The following is a 23,227-nucleotide window of genomic DNA, read 5'->3' on the forward strand; positions in this document are numbered from 1 at the left end:
ATCAGATTATCTGCTCCAGAAACTTGGAACAGGAACATTATAAGACTGAGCCATTTATCTCTGGGAAGTAAAACAGCAAGAACATGGAACCAAAGTCAGTGCTGTGGCAAACTAAAGGCATGTGTAAACTGTAGTTATTATGGGAAAGCAGAAGGAAGTGTCCTGCAGAGGAAATCTAAATGAAGCGGGAAATGGAGCCAAACATACAGAGAAATACATGAGAATGTCTAAACGGGTAGTCTCTGAGACTAAGCCACCAGGAATCAATCCCAGCTCTTCCTTTAACAAGAAAGGTAATCTTGGGAAAGTTACTAAACCTCCATGTACAACAGAAGATAAAATACAAACAGTAATTACCTTTGCATTGTTGTGAGAACTAAATGATATAATGTGTAGAAAGTATACAGAACTAGGCCAGGTTCCTGGTAAGCAATGTTGCATGTTATTATCATTAAACCATCACTTTCCATTTTTGCCTATATTGCTTACATGGAGTCTTTGCGGTCTTAAAAATTAATTCTCCCCTCCAAACAAATCTTATTTGTTTGTTGAGCTAGTTTGATCAGTCCTATTTGCCTTACAACAAAGTACTTTCTAACCTGAATGACTTAAAAAAAAACTTGGATCAGACTAGGAAGATCTTGAGTATTAAATAAAGAAGTGTGAATCCAGAATACTGAAATGTTCTTCTTGGATACCTTTTTTCCTCAATCAACCCATTTCCCAGAATTTATCCAAGCACACTGAACTCCCACTTGTCCCAAACTTCCAATTTGGTGAAATATGGTAAAATAGAGACCATCTGCTTTTAAACATTTCATCAATTCCTTTTAGTAATACATTTTTGCTCTCGAAAAATGCAGTTTAAATTCTGGAATTTTGGTAAGCTCTTCCTGTAATTTTCAATGTGCTTAAAAATAGAAGAACTTATACTAGGAACACACTCAGCCTTTTCTATGGGATCATTGTCAAACCCCCGCTATTCAAGAAACCCAGTATAAATTTTCATTCCTAAAAACCTCTAAGAAACTCAAGTTTTCTGAAGTTATCTGTTCAGAGATTTGTGCATTTTTCAGTGATCTGTAACACTGTGTTTTTCTTCCCACCGTCTACTCCAGGTAGGTTCACAGGTGGAACCTGAAGAACAGTTTGGGATTTTACCATGCAATTTTTAATTATTTTATTAAAACAATCAGTTTTAACTAGCTGTAAAAAGATATTCCATTGTAAGTAGATATATTTGCAGTTATTTTGGAGGGAAAACTTTTCAAGACTAAATTAGTTTTTGAAAACCATCTTAGATTTTCATGTGAATTATATTCAGGAAAGAAAACAGTGACTTTTACATGACCATCTGTAACAGTTTGTGGGTAAAACTGAAGTCTACAAAGTTGATTATTTTTGAAGAATGAAAAAATAGTAAGTTACCATATTTCTAGTATTACAACTCGATCTGAATATGATAATCCTAATTGGGATGTTTTCTCACACGTATTTGAATTGAAGAACAGTTTTTAGCAAGGTACTTTAAATTTATTTCATAATACTAAAAACAGAGAATTATTATTTCAAAAAAGCAAATGATAAAAATAAAACTGTATTTACGTTCTATATTCTGTTTCTAAATCTAAATCAAACTATAAGTTAGTAAATTGATATTTCTAATACAACTTTCTTAAATTTTAATTTTGAAATAAGTTTAGATTCATGGAAAAGCAGCAAAGATAGCAAAATGAAGTCCCTATATACCTTTCACGCAGTTTTCCTAATGTTAATATCTTACATAACAATGTATGTATGTAATATCTTACATAACAATGTAACAGTTTCTGAAACTAAGAATTAACAGTGGTACAATACTATTAACTGAGTTAGACACTTCACCAGGTTTTCCACGAATGTCCTTTTCTGCTCATAGATCCAGTCCACTATGCTGTATTGTATTTAGTTATCATGTCTCTTTAAGTACCTCAAAACAGTGATGGTTTCTTGGTCTTTTGTCATTTTTCATTACCTTGACACTTTTGAAGAGTACAGGTCAAATATTTTGTAGGATGTTACTCTGTTGTCTGATGTTTTCTCATGATTAAACTGAGCTTATGAATTTGGAGAACAATGCACCATAATATCATGTACATGATAGCAAAATGACTTCTTTCTGGTAAATATTAACTTTTATTACTTGGTTAAGGTAGTGTCTACTAGGTCTCTCCACGATTTTTCCCTTTCTATTTGCTATTCTTTGGAAGCAAGTCACTAAATTCAGCCCCTACTCAAGGAATGAGGAAGTAAGCTCCCCCACCTGGAGGAAGGAGTATCAAATAACTTGCAATAATTATTAAATATTTGAAGGTAGACATTTTGAGGCTATGCAGATATCCTGTTTTTCTTTAAAGTTCTACCCACTAACTTTGGCATTCATCAGTAAATTTGCCTACTTTAAGGTATTGCCTACTCTATGGTATTGTAATTGTGATATTCTATTTTCCTAATTTATTGTATATTTAGTACTTGGAATTCTTCTGTGCAGAAGATGTATCCTTCTCTACCACATATGTGTTTATTGCTCATTTATATCAGTATGAATTTGTGAGTTCCTGCATCATAATCTATTTTAGTCTCTTTTGTGCTGCTATAACAAAATACTGTAGACTAGGTAGTTCATAAAAAAAGTGAAATTTATTTTCTCATAGTTCTGGGGGCTGGGAAGTCCAAGATCAAGGACTAGAAAGTTCAGTTGTCCGGTGAAGGGTACTCTTTGCTTCCAAAATAGTGCTTTGTTGCTGCATCTTCCAGAGAGGAGAAATGCTGTGTCTTCATATGGAGAAAGATGAAAGGACAACAGGGCTGAATAATGCATGAAGACTCTTCTATAAAAGTCTTAATCTCATTTATGAGGGAGGAGCCCTCATGGCCTAAACACCTCTAAAAGGTCCCATCTCTTAATACTATCATATTGGTCATTAAGTTTCAACACCTGAATTGTGAAGGGAATCCATTCAATCCCTAGCATATAATCCAATACTATCATTATTTGTTTATTGCCCACAATATTGCAGCTTTGGCCATTGGTGTCTCTTTTCGTTTGGCTCGAATGTCCTTTCGACAGTACCCTATTCTTTTTTTCTTCTTATGTACTTCCTTACTGCACCAGGCTCACCTTGTATATTCCCTGCTCTGTCCCTAGAATCAACTATTTCTTTAAGAAATTTTATCTCTTTTTATTAGAAAATGGTGTTTAGAAACCAAGATTAGGGTGCCAGGTGTGCTTATTGCTACTGGGGTGTCACTGCTTTGAGTACATCTCAGTGGACAGACCTAGAAAATATATGTGTGAATATTGACCTATGTCTGAAGTTATTTCTGTATTTATCTGCCTGTATATATTTAAAATATACATGAAATCAGTGTGATATCTCTGACTCTGACAACATTTCCACATGCAAATTTTAAGTCAGCACAGATTTCATTCTAATATTTGTACACTTAGACTTGAAGGATTTTTTGTTTAACTTTTAGTTGTTTATTATATATATTTAAAGAGAACAACATGATGTTTTGATATGCATCCTTTGATTCACTAAGATATTCAATCGAGTTCATTATTTAGAACATCTTAAATTTTATACTGCATTGAGCTTATTTAACATGATTAGCAAATGTTATATTGTACCCAGATAATTACCCTTAACTATACGTTCCTTCCACAAGCATTTACTTAACACTTATTTAGCACTGAGAGAAGCGGCAATAGTAAGACTTACAAGCCCTCTTCTCTCATAGAACTTATATTTACAGAGTAAATGCATTATGTGCATTATTTTAATTGCCTGTAATTTATTGAGTTTTGGTGTATGCTTTGTCACAAATGTAGCCTCAAAGTTCTTGCTCTCAGAATAGTAATGTCTAAGTGGGCAATACAAAGGTATTATAAAAGTTTTGCCTTCATCACATGAACATATAGCATATCCATGTAAAATCCAACTTTTTTAGGTTTAGGTTTTTTTTAATACTTTTTTTCCCAGTTTTATTTTCCACTTTTCTTATTAAGTCCTCAATAACTAATCAAATAAAAGTACTGAAATGTTTATTACAATAAATATTTATCATTTATGCCTTTAAAAACAGATCACAACTGTCATGGCAACTTGCATGATAACAGGACAAACAGACTTTTCAACAATCTCAGTTGGAAATGAAGCTCTGATACCTATATTTGCTGTATGTACTTGGCCCCTTGGCTGCCAAACCCATACCCATCTGTTTAGATGGCAGATTGCCTACTTATATGTTGGCTGCTCTCTTGTACTATGACATGAGTTCCAACCAATGACAGCTAACAAAATACTTCAGGAGGCAGCTCTTCTAACAGGAGGTCCTTTCTCATGCCAGAGTTAGAGAAGCAATTGGCATCCCACATCCATATAAATTTTGTTACACCTGTTGACACTTTCGTGCCAAAAGCAGACAATGCGACAAATGAACAACAGAAAGCACAAAGAACTTAATGAAGCTAAAAAATAACCCTTTTTACAAATAGATGCTCAATTTCACTGCTGATTACTTGCACAGTTGACATTTAATTAGTGGCAAATAAGGATTGCCTACTAAGTGACCAGAAAACACTGCACTAAGGTATCCCACATCTCTTGGATTTTGGCCTTTATCACTCCATATTGTATAATGCAATGAAAGTCAATAATAACACTGAATACCTCTTTTGTCTATCCTTTAAAAAATTGCAGACACATGTCAGTCAAAGAAGGTCCTTTTTAAGATAGCTTTCCTTTAATGGAGAATTAAGGTAATTATTCCAATGATTGAAACTCCCAAAAGCATTGGATTACTTAGATTGTCTCTTTCCTAGAACAGGTGAAAGCTATGGGTAGGAGATAAGGGAGACACATTGTAATACTGTCCCAGGACCTCATTTTAACAAACATCAGGTGACCATTAAAAACATATATATTCCAATAAAATGTATGTTCAAATATAATTAAAAATGTTTACTTATGATTATATGTGTTATTTGTCTTATTTTCATTGCTTGTCATTTTTAAATTTTGTTGTATATCTTATCACAAATACACGCCTAAAATATGTCTCTTGTGTTTTCAAAAAGTGCTTTAATTATAACGGTGCACAATTCTCCTCTTCCTCCTTGACTCTCAACTCTTCCTTAAACTGACATGAGGCCAGCATATCAATTTTCTATTCAATATCATGAATATGATGCTGGGAAACAAAAAAAAGTATTCATTTGTAATAATAATGATAGAAAAATAATTAAACTAGCAATAATAATGTCTCAAAGACTGTCAGGAGTGGATGGGTATCTAGTTCCCTGACATGGCTGCAAGAATCATAACGATCTTTTCCCTGTTTATTTCACAAGTCAAACAACAACAGCAACTAGTATTTATTAAGGACTTATTGTTTTTCAGACCCTATACCAATTTTCTTTAATTCATACCTTATTGAATATTCAAAACACCAAGTGAGGATTTCACAGATTTCACAGAGAAGTAAACTGAAGCACAGAGAGATTAAATAGCACACCCCAGTACAGTGATGAGCGAGTGGCATAGTGAGGCTTCGAATTCAAGCAGTCTGTCATTTGAGTCCCTAACCTTAACTTATATATAACTCCATCTCTTCTCTCACTACTTTTATTTTATACCTCACATCACACTGTATACTGAATTTTTAAAGGTCTTCCAGCATACCATTACTTGACCCACTGCTTTTGCCTAGACAAATGCCCCTCTCCCTATCCCATTCACCTCTCAAGGTTAACTTCCACTCAAAATTCCAAGATTACTATCACTCTCTTTCTTGGTTTGATATCACTGTCCTCCTTGATCCCTCAAGTTTAGGTTCACTGTTTCTTCTGAATGTTCCTGTTACACACTATTTCTAACAGCATTTTTAAAGTTGTATAGAAATTGAGAGAATTAATGTCTTTCTTCTGATCTAGATCCCAAATATTTTGAAAGAGAAGACTCTATCTATCTTGGTCACTTTGTATCCATAGCACCTATCAAGGTGAATAACACCTAATAGATTCTCAACAAGTATCTGTTCATTCAGTCAGTCATTCAACACACACTGTATAACCTGAAATATTCTATGTCCTGGGGATACAACAGTGAACATCACAGATAAAATGCTTGTCCCATGGCATTTACTTTCTTATTGAGTATTAGGCTAAGTAGTAAATAAATAGAATAAACTATGCTGTAGATGATGAAAAATGTGAAGGAGAAAAATGAGACAGTGAAGAGGGTTAGAAATTGTGGCAGGGTTAAGGACTTTACATGTGGTGGTTAAGGAAAGCGTCACAGGGAAGGTGACATTAGAGAAAAGACTGAAAGGAGTGTAATTATATCTGGGGGAAGAACTGTTCAAAGCAGAAAGAAATTGAAGGCAAATGTCCTAAGGTAGAACTATAAAGTGACTCTTGGATTTAGCGATATGGCATTCATTAGCAACCTTCACAAGAGCAACTTAGGGGTATAGATAGGAGTACCCTGACTGGAATGGAGACATGAAGCAGAAATAACAAGGAGCTTATCCATAAAGAACACCACAGAAATGGTAGTTGGAGGAGGAAGTGGGTTTGTGAGAAGATTTTTTTAAGAGAGTAGGAATAACAGCATGTTTGTATGATGGAGAAATTCTGACTGAGAGCAAAAACCTGATGATACAGAAGAGTGAATAGGATTACCACAGGTATGCACTTGAATAGGTAGAATAAAAAGATGGCTTTAGATAGAAGACCCCAATTAGCAGTTACTTTATGAAGATATTATAGAAGTGTATTTCTCTTTAATGTAACAGTCCAGATGGAACAGATCAGATCTACGATGTTGGGACCACAAGGTCAAGATCACTGGCTCGCACTGGTTTCTTTTTAACCACCATTAAGCTTGTTCTGATCTACTTTGTACAGAATGGCTCCTAACCACATTATAGCAAGTGGGAAATGAAAAAATGGGTAGAAGGGTGTATATGTGCATGCTCTTTCTCTTCAAGGTCAAGACCCAGAAGTGGCATACATTACACATTCCATGATCCTATGGCAAAACTGAAATGCAAGCCCATGTCTAATTCAAAGGCCATTGGAAAATGTAATTATTATTCTGGCCTATGTGAGTTACTTAAAATTTGTAATTTTTTCCCATAGCAGACGACAGTATGGATTTGGCAGGTGAGAAATTAGATTAACGATTGTCTCCACTTCATGAAGGAAAAGTGTAGTTTGCGCGCCCAGAGAAAGGGGACTTTTCGATGCCTCAGGAGGTAAAAAATTAATAGGGAAATGAAATCAAGTCTACATTAACCCCCAAGCCAATAAATCCCTAATTCTGTCAAAAAATATGTTTAGCTCTCATTCATGTCAAAATGTAATTGATTAAATTATTTTGATCGTGGAATAACTAAAGCATGGGTAAACAGATCCTGGTTGGACCCCAACTACTGCACTTACTATGTGTGTGACCTTAAACAAGCTACCTTACTGATTTAAGCTTTAGTTTCCTCCTGTAAGAAATAGGGTTAACAATAATATTGGCCTCATCTGGTTGTTAGAAGAACTGAATATAAAGTAGTTGGGCTAGCCATAGTAAGTACACGGAAATCATAGCTATTATTTCCTTAACCTGACAAAAAATTCAAATGTAAAATTGGAATCAGTGGTTTTTATTTTATTTGTTTGAATATCTACACAACAATGAAAATATTGAGTCTATCATGTACTTTCATTCCAAAATTATTGTAGTGTAAGTTACAAAGAAATGCTAAGATGTGACAGTAATAATAGTTGCCCAATCATTCTTCTATGAAAGCTTTCTGACTTTTCCAGCCCACTTAGTAGCCCCTTCCTGAACCCCTAAATTCATCTTCTTTGAGTTATTTATACTTTAAGTTATTAATGTAGTAATTATTAATTTCATGGTGATTTTTCTGTTTACCTGTGTTTTCCCATTAGAGACAAAGAAATATTCTTGAAAAATATTGACAAAAAAGATAGTTAGATAGGCAGACAGACAGACAGACAAACAGTATAGTCTGTAGAGCTGTATAAAATTCATTCAAATTCTGGTTCTATTTTACACAGATTTGTGACAAATTCACTCTGAGATTCATTTTATCCATTTGTAAAATGGGAATGTTGATACCATCTTGTAACTATGTTGTGATTTAGTGAAATAGCAAATAATAATTTCTTTATTAGAATCCTAACATAATGAATTTTTGTTTAACCTATATCTCCTTTCACATGATTATATACTCTGTGAGGGCAGAGACCTTGTATTACTAACCACTGAATTCCCAATGTACATCCCACTGCACAGTACCTGGAATCCTAGGCGTAAATAAATATCTGTGAATGAAGGCATAATGCCACTGATACGGTTTGGCTCTGTGTCCCCATCCAAATCTAATCTCAAATTGTAATCACCATAATCCCCATGTATCAAGGGAGGAACCCAGTGGTAGGTAATTGGATCATGAGGGCAGTTCCCCCATGCTGTTCTCCTGATAGTGAGTGAGTTTGCACAAGATCTGATGGTTTTATAAGGGACTCTTCCCCCTTTGCTCCTCACTCTTCTTTTTCCTGATGCCTTGTCAAGAAAGTGTTTTCTTCCCCTTCTGCCATGATTGTAAGTTTCCTGAGTCCTCCTTAGCCATGTGGAACCATGAGTCAATTAAACTTCTTTCTTTATAAATTACCCAGTCTTGGGTGGTATCTGTATAGCAGTGTGAAAATGGACTAATACAGTCATCAATGACAGTCTGAATTTTTTTTCAAATAGTATTAAAACAAGACACACAAGGGGTGGAGCAAGATGGCCGAATAGGAAGAGCTCCAGTCTCCAGCTCCCAGCGCAAGCGACACAGAAGACAGGTAATTTCTGGATTTTCAACTGAGGTACCAGGTTCATCTCACTAGGGAGTACCGGACAATCAGTGCTGGTCAGCTGCTGCAGCCCGACCAGCGAGAGCTGAAGCAGGGCAAGGCATCGCCTCACCTGGGAAGCGCAAGGGGGAAGGGAATCCCTTTTCCTAGCCAGGGCAACTGAGACACACAACACCTGGAAAATCAGGTAACTCCCACCCCAATACTGTGCGTTACCAAGGGTCTTAGCAAACGGCACACCAGGAGATTATATCCCACACCTGGCCACGAGGGTCCCACGCCCACGGAGCCTCCCTCATTGCTAGCACAGCAGTTTGTGATCTAGCTGCAGGGCGGCAGCGAGTCTCAGGGAGGGGCAACCGCCATTGCTGAGGCTTAAGTAGGTAAACAAACCCGCTGGGAAGCTCAAACTGGGTGGAGCCCACAGCAGCTCAAGGAGGCCTGCCTGTCTTTGTGGACTCCACCTCTGGGGATAGGGCACAGCTAAACAAAAAAAAGGCAGCAGAAACCTCTGCAGATGCAAAGGACCCTGTCTGACAGCTTTGAAGAGAGTGGTAGATCTCCCAACATGGAGGTTGAGATCTGAGAACGGACAGACTGCCTGCTCAAGTGGGTCCCTGACCCCTGAGTAGCCTAACTGGTAGACATCCCCCACTAGGGGCAGACCGACACCCCACACCTCACATGGTGGGGTACACCCCTGAGACGAAGCTTCCGAAGCAAGAATCAGACAGGTACATTCACTATTCAGCAATATTCTATCTTCTGCAGCCTCTGCTGCTGATACCCAGGCAAACAGGGTCTGGAGTGGACCTCAAGCAATCTCCAACAGACCTACAGCTGAGGGTCCTGACTGTTAGAAGGAAAACTAACAAACAGGAAGGACACCCACACCAAAACCCCATCAGTACGTCACCATCATCAAAGACCAAATGCGGATAAAACCACAAAGATGGGGAAAAATCAGGGCAGAAAAGCTGGAAATTCAAAAAATAAGAGCACATCTCCCCCTCCAAAGGAATGCAGCTCATCGCAAGCAACAGATGAAAGCTGGAGAGAGAATGACTTTGACGAGTTGAGAGAAGTCTTCAGTTCATCAGACTTCTTAGAGCTACAGGAGGAATTACGTACCCAGCACAAAGAAACTAAAAATCATGAAAAAAGAATGGAAGAATGGATAACTAGAATAATCAATGCAGAGAAGGCCATAAACGAACTGACAGATAAAAACCATGACACGAGAAATACGTGACAAATGCACAAGCTTCAGTAACCGACTCGATCAACTGGAAGAAAGAGTATCAGCGATTGAGGATCAAATGAATGAAATGAAGTGAGAAGAGAAATCTAAAGAAAAAAGAGGAAAAAGAAATGAACAAAGCCTGCAAGAAGTATGGGATTATGTGAAAAGACCAAATCTACATCTGATTGGGGTGCCTGAAAGTGAGGGGGAAAATGGAACCAAGTTGGAAAACACTCTTCAGGATATCATCCAGGAGAACTTCCCCAACCTAGTAAGGCAGGCCAATATTCAAATTCAGGAATAACAGAGAACACCACAAAGATACTCCTTGAGAAGAGCAACTCCAAGACACATAATTGTCAGATTCACCAAAGTTGAAATGAAGGAAAAACTGTTAAGGGCAGCCAGAGAGAAGGGTCAGGTTTCCCACAAGGGGAAGCCCATCAGACTAACAACAGATCTCTTGGCAGAAACTCTCCAAGCCAGAAGAGAGTGGGGGCCAATATTCACACTTTTACACTGTTGGTGGGATTGTAAACTAGTTCAACCATTATGGAAAACAGTATGGTAATTCCTCAAGGATCTAGAACTAGATGTACCATATGACCCAGCCATCCCATTACTGGGGATATACGCAAAGGATTATAAATTATGCTGCTATAAAGACACATTCACACGTATGTTTATTGCAGCACTATTCACAATAGCAAAGACTTGGAATCAACCCAAATGTCCATCAGTGACAGATTGGATTAAGAAAATGTGGCACATATACACCATGGAATACTATGCAGCCATAAAAAAGGATGAGTTTGCGTCCTTTGTAGGGACATGGATGCAGCTGGAAACCATCATTCTCAGCAAACTATCGCAAGAACAGAAAACCAAACACCGCATGTTCTCACTCATAGGTGGGAACTGAACAATGAGATCACTTGGACTCGGGAAGGGGAACATCACACACCGGGGCCTATCACAGGGAGGGGGGAGGGGAGAGGGATTGCAATGGGAGTTATACCTGATGTAAATGACGAGTTGATGGGTGCTGACGAGTTGATGGGTGCAGCACACCAACATGGCACAAGTATACATATGTAACAAACCTGCACGTTATGCATAAGTACCCTAGAACTTAAAGTATAATAATAAAAATAAATAAATAAATAAAACAAAAAAATAAGTTAAAAAAAGAGAAATAAGTAAAACAAAACCAGAAAAAAAAAAAGAAAAAAGAAAAACAAAACACACAGCCTGAAATCTTTTTACTTTCTATAATTCTGTTATGGGGTAGCATCTGCCATGATGCACACCCTCCACTTCATTATTTTGTGCTGAAAATGGGTGATCTCCTATCTTTGTTTATTTTATGTCAGGGTGACCTAACATATCCTTTACAGGCCATTTGTACCAATGCCACAGGGCTTCAAGGGGTGCTGTGCAAAATTCTTGTATGCCTTCTGCCCATTGTGCTTGAATAACTCAGCAATTATTCTTACTGCACAATAGCCAGCCCAGTGTATCTGTTTTAATCTGAATTGTAGTGTGTATTGGTTAAAGAGGAAGCCTGGTCAAGCACCACCTGTTTCATGCTGAGAAGCTTTTACAATGAAGAAGAAAGACACTGTGATGCTGATAAAAATAACAGAAGACTGAATGCTTTTGTCTATGACTCCACCAATAGACCAGCAGCACTAAAGGATGGAAACTACTGCTTCTCAGTGGACTATACACTTAACTTTTTGTAAATGTTCTATTTACATAATAGAAATAAATTATTTTATATTTAGCCTTCATTCCCTTTGCTTAATCAAGATACTACATTCCATTTTGTGAGATAATATCTGATTGCTAGTATTTCTGAAGTGATATGAGACATTAATCCAGTGGACTGAGAAGGTTTCAATTTTTCTTGTAAACTACTTGTAAAATTTGTCTTCCATTGCATATCCCTATCTCTATTCCTTTTACAGCTCTGTTTGAAAATTAACACTAATTTCTTAAATGGTATCATAAAAAGAACATATTTTACCTCCAAAAGAAGAATAAGATATAAAATAAATTTCAAGGAATCTTTCAGAAAAATATTACACAAGTTTTTTTTAATTCCCAGCAGTTATAAATTACCAGTACTGCATTATAGTTTGGTCTGCTCTAAAAGAAAGGAGGGAACAATAGAAATTGTTTATGATTTATGCTTAGGTTAGGAAAGAAACTATATTTTAACAGTGTGTGCATTCCACAAATTTCACTTTCACTAAACACTTCCTCCCTTTATGAATCAGGATAAATCTCACTTTTACCCTGAAGGGAAGCTTTATATGTCACAAAAAAAGAAACTAGCTGAAAACAAGTGTTCTCTGCAACAACAAAGTAGTCTGTATGTCTGAAGGCTTTTAGTTTTTTCAAAAACTTTTTTTTTTTTAAGATGGGAAAATTTACTGTCTTGGTGGAGGTTTTATAGGTATTTTTTAGTCCATATTTGTTACACTTTTGTTAGCTTCAAAAATAGTTACCATGGTAATAGTTCCATATATATCTAATCTTAGAGCTGAATTATAGAAAATCTTCCCACAGGGTTGCATACAATGCCATTGACGGGTTTCATCTAGCCTATTATTTAAAGTACGAATTATTTTAAATAATATCAAATTGTTACATTCTATTCAAGACTTTCTTTTGTAACTCTCAAGTTGGTGAAATCCTTTGGTGTGTAATTTTGGAAGAACTGTGTTTAATTTCAATTTGTATTTTTAATCATTTTTAACCGCTTTTCTTTTTATGAATGCTATATAAGCTTAGATATAGATGATAGTTTATTTTCTTTTATAAATAAATGCTCCTAAGGACTTACAAAAAAATAATTATTTTAACATAAAATCTGTAGTAGATCATAATATTGGCAACTTCTAAGAACCCTTAGATATAAGAAACTCATTTTCTCCAACAGGTACTCATAATATATGAACAAGAGTTATAAATAAATGAAACATGACCCTAGATCCACAGGCTTTAAAGGAACTTTGATAAGCCATCCAGTTTAGTCTCCCAACTCCAGTCTTAACAGTCTTAACAGAAAATTAAATCACCCAGTATAGCAGTTTTCTAGAGAATATTCTGTAAAGATGACTCCTCTGCCCTCCACGATACTATACTTCAATGTTTCGCAGCTCTTATTTTTCAGATAGCCTTCCCCGTATTTAACCACTTTGTATCTGGCTGCATTTTAACTACCCCTCCTACGGCTCTTTGCCATATTTGCTCACTAACATCTATAAGATACTCCTTAGTCATGGAAAGAACTCAGAACTCAGGAAGTCTCTAATATGTTTTAAATTAAAATTTTGTTAACAATAGCAACCTGAATATGAAGAAATGTAAAAATAACATGCACTGACAATTTGAGATTACGAAGAACACAAGGATAAGTCTACCTACTGAATAGTTATTAAAAATGTTGGTTTAAAAGACTATTTACAAATGCTGAAAAGTCTTTTGTACATTGTAAAATAAAAGAAAGAGACAATGAAATTGTAATATTGTAACATAGTGTGATTATAACCAGATCTAAAAACATGTGACTATAGAGGCTTAGAATGAAATACACCCATTGATTACTATGTTATGGTATTGAAATGTGAGTTTTTTATTCCATTTACCAATTTTTGGCAGTTTCTTATTATTTTATAATTTTTTAAGGGAAGAAAAATAAAATACATGCATCAAGTCATACATGAAGCTAAACCTACACCCATTTTCAACTTTTTCTCTCTTGTTTGCCTTCATCTTGGAGACTGAGGGAGCTCAACACAATTTAGAGCTTTTCTCTCCCAACCTCGAAAGCAGGAAGTATGACCATGGAAAGAGCTCTGGAAAATGAGACATATGCAGACATCTGCTGGGATATATCTGAGAAAACACACTTTCCTTCAGAAAAGAAAGACTGATAACTGTTGGTAGTCTTTATCTTCTGTTCACCCATCTATTTTTGCAGCCTTGAATGGAAACTTCATTCCTAAACTGCAACTTTTATCTAAGAACCATGATTGAAAGTCTAATGCTGCTCTTGATATAATTTAGCTACTCAGCCAACACCAGCAATTTTGAGACTTCTGTAATAAAAGTAAAATAAATCTGTATTTGTTTCAACCACTACTGCCCAAACAATCTGGGTATTATAGCCAGAATATTTTCTTTTTATCCAATAAGGACAATATTATTGTGAGTCTGGTATCTTTAAGTCACTATGAGAAACGGTTTCACAAATTTAATCTCATTCCTCAAATTGTTGGATTGCAGAGTAACTTGAAAACTTTTGTTTTTTAATATATTATAGGTATGTTATTTGCTATTTTTACTACACAAACTTAAAGGAAAGTTTTTCTTTTTTTTTCTTCAACTGAAAAGATTTGTGTTGTAATTAGATGTGAATTAATATGAAGATTTTGATGCTGAACAAATAAATGAATCCCATCAATGATTATGTTTCCCCTATTATACCACTTTGTTTTACATATTCAGAGAAATAGTCTTGGCAAAATACAATTTTAATTTACAAAGAAAGCACCTGCATTTGAGTTTTTCTTGTTTTTGATTAACGTTTAATAAGGTTCCAAGTCTGAAATCATCAGCAAGCCTGCTTTTCAAAAGAAATTTAAGTGACTGCATAGCTGTTGTAACTGGCATTTTCATAGAAAATATTCCTCCTGATTATGTGTGCCTTTTATGTATTACCGGCCCATGTTACCAAGTTAGCTAATGCTACCTTCAAGAATAAAATAATTAAGGTATTTTGTGCATTCATAGACGGATCAAAAGCAGAAAGAACATAAGCCAAGGAAATGTCCTCATCTTTATACAGTCCCTTTGAACTATATTAAAATTTAGGATTGCTATTTTTATTTTAACAAGTAAAAGGAGATGCTGTCAGAATGAAGATAAGATTAGGATTCTACACCAAATGAAGTATTTCTGACTCCTAGTTCCTGTTCCATTCTTTCTGCCAGAAAAGCAGCAAAGATACCACCCACATTGCTGCCTTACTGTTTTTCTGAAGGTCATTCAGGCAAAGGATTTCCAGTGGAATTCTCTCTAATATAAATCTATCTATGATCACATTGTTTTTCTTGGTGAAACCAAGGATTGTGTTTCTTCATTAGAAAAGGGTTGCTCTTCCACTGTTGCGCTTCACAGAAGCAATATCTTCCTCTCCTTTTGCATGTGACACCCACGGGAACACTGAAATCCACAATCTCTGGAAATGTACAGAAGTTAGATCCAAATGCTTCAAAATAAAGAATCTAAATTAAAAGGTCTGTTGGCGCAGGACGTATTTCCACTAATAATTTTGAAAACTGTATTAATACTCCTCTGATGCTATCTTTTTTCTTCACAAAAGAACCCATTTTTCTTTTCACTTGCCTCTCAGTGGGGGGAGTTTACCATTGAAAAGTGGTTTCTTAGCCAGGGTGTAATAAACTTAACACAAAGGAGAAGAAAAGGGAACTATTGGCTGGGTTTTGAATTTATGCTCACAGTTAACACTATGTAGTATTTAAAATAGCTTCATTTAAAATATCACCTTTTAAAAATATTACTTTATAATTATATATTTATAATCTTACTTTTATTAAAATAAACAAGTTTAGCAACTAAGATCCGTTAAAATCATCTTGGACTCAACTACAACTCTCAACATTTCTCATATGTTGAGAAAATAAGTGAAAATAAAACTAACCAAAAAAGTAGCACTGCACAGGCAACAAAAACAAATGGGATTACATCAAACTAAAAAGCTTCTGCACAGCAAAGGAAACCATCAACAGAGTGAACAGACAACTTACAGAATGGGGAAAAACAAATTTGCAAACCACATATTTGGTAAGAAGCTGACATCCAAAATATATAAGTAACTCAAACAACTCAATAGCAAGAAAACAACCCAATTAAACATGGGCAAAGGACCTAAATGGACATTTCTCAAAATAAAACATAAAAATGGCCAACAGGTATATGAAAAATGCATAACATCACTGATCAGCAGGGAAGTACAAATTAAAAGCACAGTGAGATACCTCCTTATACCCGTTAGAATGGCAATTGTCTAAAAGATGAAAAGTGTTGGATGGGAAGTAAAGGGAACCCTTTCACACTATTGACAGGAATGTAATTTGGTACAGTTATTGAGGAGAACAGTATGGACATTCCCCAAAAAATTAATACTATATCTGCCATATGATCCAGTAATTCCATTTCTGAGTAGATATTCAAAATAAACGAATCAGTATGTTAGGATACCTTCACTCTCATGTTTATTGCAGCATTATTCACAATAGCCGAGATATAGAAGATATACAAACAACCTAAGTGTCCATCAACAGATGAATGGATAAAGAAAATGTGGTATACACACACAATGGAATACTATTCAGCACTAAAAAAGAAGGAAATCCTGCAGGTGAGTTAGCCAAGTACAAAAGACAAATATCATATGATCTCTTCACATATGGAATCTAAAAACCTGAACTCATAGAAACAGATATTACAGTGGTGGTTACCAAAATCTGGAAGGTGGGAAATTGGGGAGTTGTTAGTTAAAAGGTAAAAAATCTCATTTAGGAGAAATAAGGTCAAGTTATCTACTGTACAATATAGTGACTACAGTAAATAACAATGTATTCTATTTTGAAAATCACTAAGAGAGTAGATTTTAAATATTCTCACCACAAAAGATGATAAGTATGTAAGTAATGCATGTGTTAATTAGCTGGATTGAACTATTCCACAATGCACACATATTTCAAAGCATCATATTGTACATGATAAATATATGCAATTTTTATTTGTCAATTTTTTTAAAGCAGCAACATTAAAGAAAGTGAGAGGAAAAGGCCGCATATATTAATATTACCTATTTAGGAATAAAAATTTTCCTTACAACTACAACAAATTTCAACAGCAGTATCTTCAAAGATGTTTGTTAAGTAGCTCATATATTATTTGAAACTGTCCTTTTCTTCTTAGTCCTTGCTACAGAAAATTTTCCCTGTACTATGTAACCTAGTGAAATAGTTATGCCTTAGTAGGCATAAATAAGCTAACATATGTATGTTTGTGTTTCAGTAGGGATTAATACACTAAACTGATTCATTCTCTCTGTAAGGTAGAAATTCTTTCTTAGAAACAATTGGTTAAGGAAATATTTGATCAATTTGGCACAGGTAATTCCAGACAAACAAGAAAATAATCTTATATGTTCTTGCGAACAGATAGTGATAGTTGCAAGATATGAATTAAGTAAATTTTAACAAGCAGGATAATTATTTCTGTTAGATAATCCTTAATCTCATCTACGAAATGGAAAGGAAAGAAATACCTTCCAATAACAGGAAGAGTGAGAGAGTAAGAGGTATAAAAAATTGAGATGTGTCTCTTTTCTGGTTAGCTCAGTGCGAGAAGCCATGAGCAGCAAAGTCTCTTGCCACACTGTGTACAAGGTGATGCAGGAAGTCCTGCAAGGAAACCAGCGCAAGGACCCCAAGTCTGGAGACAGCGGAGTTGCAGATTAGTTTGAGGAACTGTGACCCCCAGAAAGACAAGCGCCTCTCGGTCACCGTCAGGCTTAAGTCCACTCCCCGCCCCAAGTTATCCGTGTGTGTCCTGGGAGACCAGTAACACTGTGACGAGGCCAAGGCCGTGGATATCCCCCACATGGACATCGAGGCGCTGAACAAACTCAACAAAAATAAGAAACTGGTCAAGAAGCTAGCTAAGAAGTGTAAAGCATTTTTGGCCTTAGAGTCTCTGATAAAGCGGATCCCACAAATCCTGGGTCCAGGCCTAAATAAGGCAGGAAAGTTCCCCTCCCTGCTCACACACGATGAAAACATAGCGGCCAAAGTGGATGAGGAGAAGTCCACCAACAAGTTCCAAATGAAGAAGGTGTTATGTCTGGCTCTGGCTGTTGGCCACGTGAAAATGACAGACGATGAGCTTGTGTAGAATATTCACCTGGCTGTCAACTTCTTCGTGTCATTGCTCAAGAAAAACTGGCAGAATGTCCGGGCCTTATATATCGAGAGCACCATGGGCAAGCCTCAGCACCTATATTAAGGCACATTTGAATAAATTCTACTGCTACCAAAAAAAATTGTGATGCCTTTCAGCAAAATAATTTTAGCACCTGTGTCATCTCTGGCATTTTTCAACATACTAGCCACTGAGGTAAATTGGAGAGTAGGGTGTGATAGAAGGAAGAACAACTTAAATATTTCTAAATTTTAATTATTCTGATTTAAAAGATTACAAAGTTGAAGTAGGTCAAAATTAAAACTCTGGGGAAGAGTTCCCTTTTTTTCCATGTATGGGAAATGAAACAGCATCAGGTAAAATGGGGTTTACTATGTTTGCAAACTTTATTAGAAATTAGCTGTTTCTAGGGAGCTGAAACATTTCAACCAGTGCCAGGAGAGAAGGCAGGAACCTTGTATTTCGAAAGAATAATGAAACTAAAGAGTTGCAGCCAAATTTTGAAGGGGAATCCAAATGCTGTTTGGGGAAAAGATGACTAAATGAATTACCAGCGGCTGTTTGTCACCTCCCAAAGCTCTGTTGCAGGAAGACATTACTGAATAGCTTTTATAATCTTTTTTTCTTATCCTTTTCTTTCAAATCAAGTCAAGCAGAATATAGTTAAAGGCTTAATTTTCACTGGAATGTTCCGTGTGAAATTAGACCTTCTGAATCCAACTTTTCCCAGCAGCCTTTTTTTTTTTTTTTTAAGCAGTAAGTAATCAGTGTTTAATTACTTGACTTTTGCATGGTACAACCTTTGAGACCTTGCTGACTTAGTGAGACTTCAAGGTGTATTGTTCAGAATGTTCAAAGACCCTGTATGTCCTGTTAGCATTAACAATAGTAAGATTAGAAATAGAGAAAGTGGACTGTAACATGCTCTTTGGATACACCATTGCACACATGATAAAAGCCTCAGATTACTTAACTTTTGATGTTACCAGGCACAAGGTAGAAAAGGAAACATAATTCTGTGCTTATGTTTTTACTTATGATTTCAGTTTTGTCCCTAATGACTGGAGCTTGAGGCCTTCAGATGAAATCTTTGTGACTATAAAACAGAAAATGAAGGCAAGAGTTGGCAGAATTTTTTATTCTATGAGAACAGACAAATATATAATTCAGAACCATAATATGTGCTTTAGTGATTATTTATGAGCTCTATGTATGTTAAGTGTATTCCCTCTTTTAAGGTTTTGCAGATGGAGTCTGTAAGTGAGAGACTTTATGCTAACCCAAATTAAAACTCATACCACTTTAAAATTGTTTTACAGACTCGATCTATGTAAAAATTATCATATTAATACAGTTTATTTCTTAATTTTTAATCAAATGTTAAGACACCAAATACATTAATATAAGGAAGAAAATTATAGAGTGCTCCATTTATACCAGTAATAAATTAAAGACATCTGTGTGATACATGGAAAAAATTAATCCGATGACCTTGTGTCGTTTTAAGCATACGCCATTTCTACCCTACCTACACCAAAAAAATTGTAAAAGAATTTGAGATTCATTTCTGCTTAGTTTACTTGCTTGTGCTGCTGTGACAAAACACCACAAACTAGGTAATTTATAAATAATAGAAATTTATTTCTCAGTTTTAGAAACTGGGAAGTCCAAGATCAAGCCACCAGCAGGTTGGTGTCTGGAGAAGACCTGTTCCTCATAGATGGCACAGTCTAGGTGTCATGATATGGCAGAAGAGAACAAACTCACTTCCTTAAGATCGTTTATAAGAGCCCAATCCCATCCATGAGAGCTCTTCTCTCCTCTTAATCATTTCGTAAAACCTTTTTATGCCTAGTGTTCCATTATTGGAATACTAAGCATGTGGGAGTTATTTATATCCTACTGCTCAAGGTCATCACTAAGGTCTGATTACAAAAATTCAAAAAATTGCAACCTCAGGCCTAAATGGGTTAAAGACCCCCACCTCTAAATACTATCACATGGGCAATTAAGTTGCAGCATATGAATTTTGGGGAAAGCATTCAGATCACTCCAATTGCCCACAAGCACAAATACATATATAATAAAAAATCAAAGAGAAATTTAAATTAAAAATTCTCAGAAATAATGACTGTCTTGGCAAAGGCTTGCAAATATGGAGTTATTGGTCCCTTATTTTGATCTTTCATGTTTGATTATTATTTAGAATAAGTTACAATCTCTTTCTGGTGTTTGCTTTTTCAAAAAAATTTTTAGCTTCTAGGGGAACATGGTAGTAGCCCATCCTACCATAGCGACTAACTGCATTCATAGTAAGTAGACAGCGTTGCTTTTTTTTTTTTAAAGATAAACTGATAATTTTCTTCTTAGTCCTCGTCTATACCAACAAAGAGAACTAATGTACATTAGATATATTTGGGTGTTGTCATAATTTTATTCCATTTTGCATTCCTATATTTTCTGATTTTTTGCAATAATTATGTATTTCCTTATCATCAGAAAAAGCAATAAACGTGATTCATATAAATAATTTTAAACTTTTTAAAAAAGTTTTTTATTATACTTTAAGTTCTAGGGTACATGTACACAACGTGCAGGTTTGTTACATATGTATACGTGTGCCATGTTGGTGTGCTGCACCCATTTAACATGTCATTTACATTAGGTGTATCTCCTAATGCTATCCCTCCCCCTTCCCCTCACCACACGACAGGCCCCAGTGTGTGATGTTCCCCTTCCTTTGTAAAACTATTTAAAAAGGAACAATCCACAGAAAATACATTTGTTTTCACCTAGAATTAGGTTAATTTATGTGAATTGAGAAATTTTGAAAGAAAAAAGTGCAAATCAACTAAAAATGAGGGTTTGACCATGCATATCCCTTTTTTAGTGTGATTTTTATAGCACAACCATTGATACAATGATAGCCACTTCCATAGAGTTGCCATGAGGTTCAAGTGAGATAGAATGAATGCACCTAGCACTGAGATTGATGGGATTCAGCATCTGAAAGGGGGAACAGGAAGAGAAGGAAGAGAAGATGGAGGTGAAGACAGAGACAGAGTCAGAGACTGTGAAGGAGACAAAGACGAAGACACAGGCCCAGACCACCCAGACCAACCCTAAACTGTACTGCATTACATATTGCTGCTTTTCTTTCCCCTTGCAGCTGTAAGTTATGTATCTGAATGATATGTGCAATTTTGAGTGTTCTTTACTTTTTATATATGCTACTGCTACTATTTATAGCTGTCTCTGCCAGTTTAGGCCTTTTTCACAAAGAGAATCTCATTTAATCATTACAGGTGCCATGTGAGATGGACACTTTCTCCATTTTTAAGAAGAAGCTGAGATTCACAGAACTTGACTAATTTGCCAGCATTCACACAAAAAAAATCTTAAGATAATTTCTATTTTTCCTTTAAAATCTATCTTTTTGTTGTTCTCAGGGCTAAAGTAAAAATTTTAAAAACATATATATGAGGAAGTAATATGCACAGCAGCAAAAATCTTCATCTGAAACTGATGTTACAGAAACTGAAAAGTTACAGAAACTTTTTTTCAGGACACAGTACAAATGACTGCATAATGGGGCAATGAATTTCTTTTGTAATGATTTCACCTAAAATGAACAATTTTATTTTAGCCATACTCACTTTAAATATGGAAATTCTGGCCCCACTAAAACAATTCTTTCAATTCTTTTAAGAAGGACACTCTAGATTATTTCATTGTTATTGATTTTGAAATGTAAATAAAATCAGGACAATAATGAGCAAAGCAATCTACACTTTTTGTTCAGAATTTGTTAGTTTTATTAAATTTATATCAGATATATTCTTTTTTCATGACATTGGAAAAAATATTTCTTCTTTTCTGCACCCTTTTTTTGTACCCAAAAGAACCATTTTGGCTGCCTAGTTTATCTGTACTTGATGAATAAAAGAAAAAAAAAACTAATTTGTTGTTTAACAAAGGTAGTAAAGCATCATTTTGCCAGTAGAACTTTTTAAATTTATTGAACAATTCTTCCATACTTTATAAATTATTTTTATTGAATTGTAGCTGCATTTAAGTTAATTTAAAGCATTTTCTCAATAAAAATGTAGTATTTATATTTTTCTATTACTTCCAATTGTTTTGTATCAATTTGATAATTGATTAATCATCAAATTTGGCAAATTGTCATTTTATCTGGCAATTTTCTGGAAAAAAAAAACTCATGTTTTTTTTTCCTTTTTTAAACAAACAAATGCAACTGGTTTACTTTAGTTTGAAGCTTGACCTAACTTGGAAATAAACAACTGGCCTAATCATATATACAGTAGAGATATTTAATTAAAACCATATAAAGTCTGCCTTGATGGACTATGACATAGAAACACTCAGCTGTGTTCTTGTGCTCATGTAAGAAGTCACTGAGGCGACAGCACTTTACATTAACCATCCGCCTAACACTAGTCGATCCTTACGTCACAATCCAAATTGGTGATAGAGGTTGTGCAACAGGGGAAGTAAATTAAAACGTTCAAAATCTCTCCTTAGTTTGCATTTCCTTTTTAAGAATAGTTGGATTTTGACTGCTACCTATTGTTTTTGTTTTTCTGCAGGGTCTAAGAATTTCCCCTGGGGATGGGGAGAGAGTGGTTGGCGGAAAGCAAGGGAGGGTATATATTTACATTATGAACAAAAATGAAGACAGATACTCTTTTCTTTCTAAACTACAATAGAGAAATACATATATATCAATGACTTGGAGTGCCCTACCTGAATGACCAGAAACAAAAGTTACCTGTACCTTTGGGCTGTCAGGCTGTGATAAACTATAAAGGGTTTCTGTTCAAAGATGATTTAATACTGTTAACAGGGAAAGAAGGCAGCAGGGCATATCCTTTGGAGACTAATATTCTTCATATCTGAAATGCAGTTTTGGTTAAGGTCTCCAAAAGAGACTTTTAGAGATTGGGAACCTGCATGTTTTTGCAATGGAATTTGACAAGCGTGGCATTTCTTACATAGCAGGCATGCCAGGTAAC

At 35.4% G+C, this 23,227-nt stretch overlaps 1 pseudogene; it reads left to right on the plus strand.

Annotated features, from left to right (window-relative positions):
- Positions 1 to 16,684: 16,684 nt before the first annotated feature.
- On the plus strand, positions 16,685 to 20,263 carry LOC110742573 (annotated as a pseudogene).
- The last annotated feature ends 2,964 nt before the right edge of the window (positions 20,264 to 23,227 follow it).

The sequence above is a fragment of the Papio anubis genome, chromosome 1, assembly GCF_008728515.1.
Source record: "Papio anubis isolate 15944 chromosome 1, Panubis1.0, whole genome shotgun sequence".
NCBI lineage: Eukaryota > Metazoa > Chordata > Mammalia > Primates > Cercopithecidae > Papio > Papio anubis.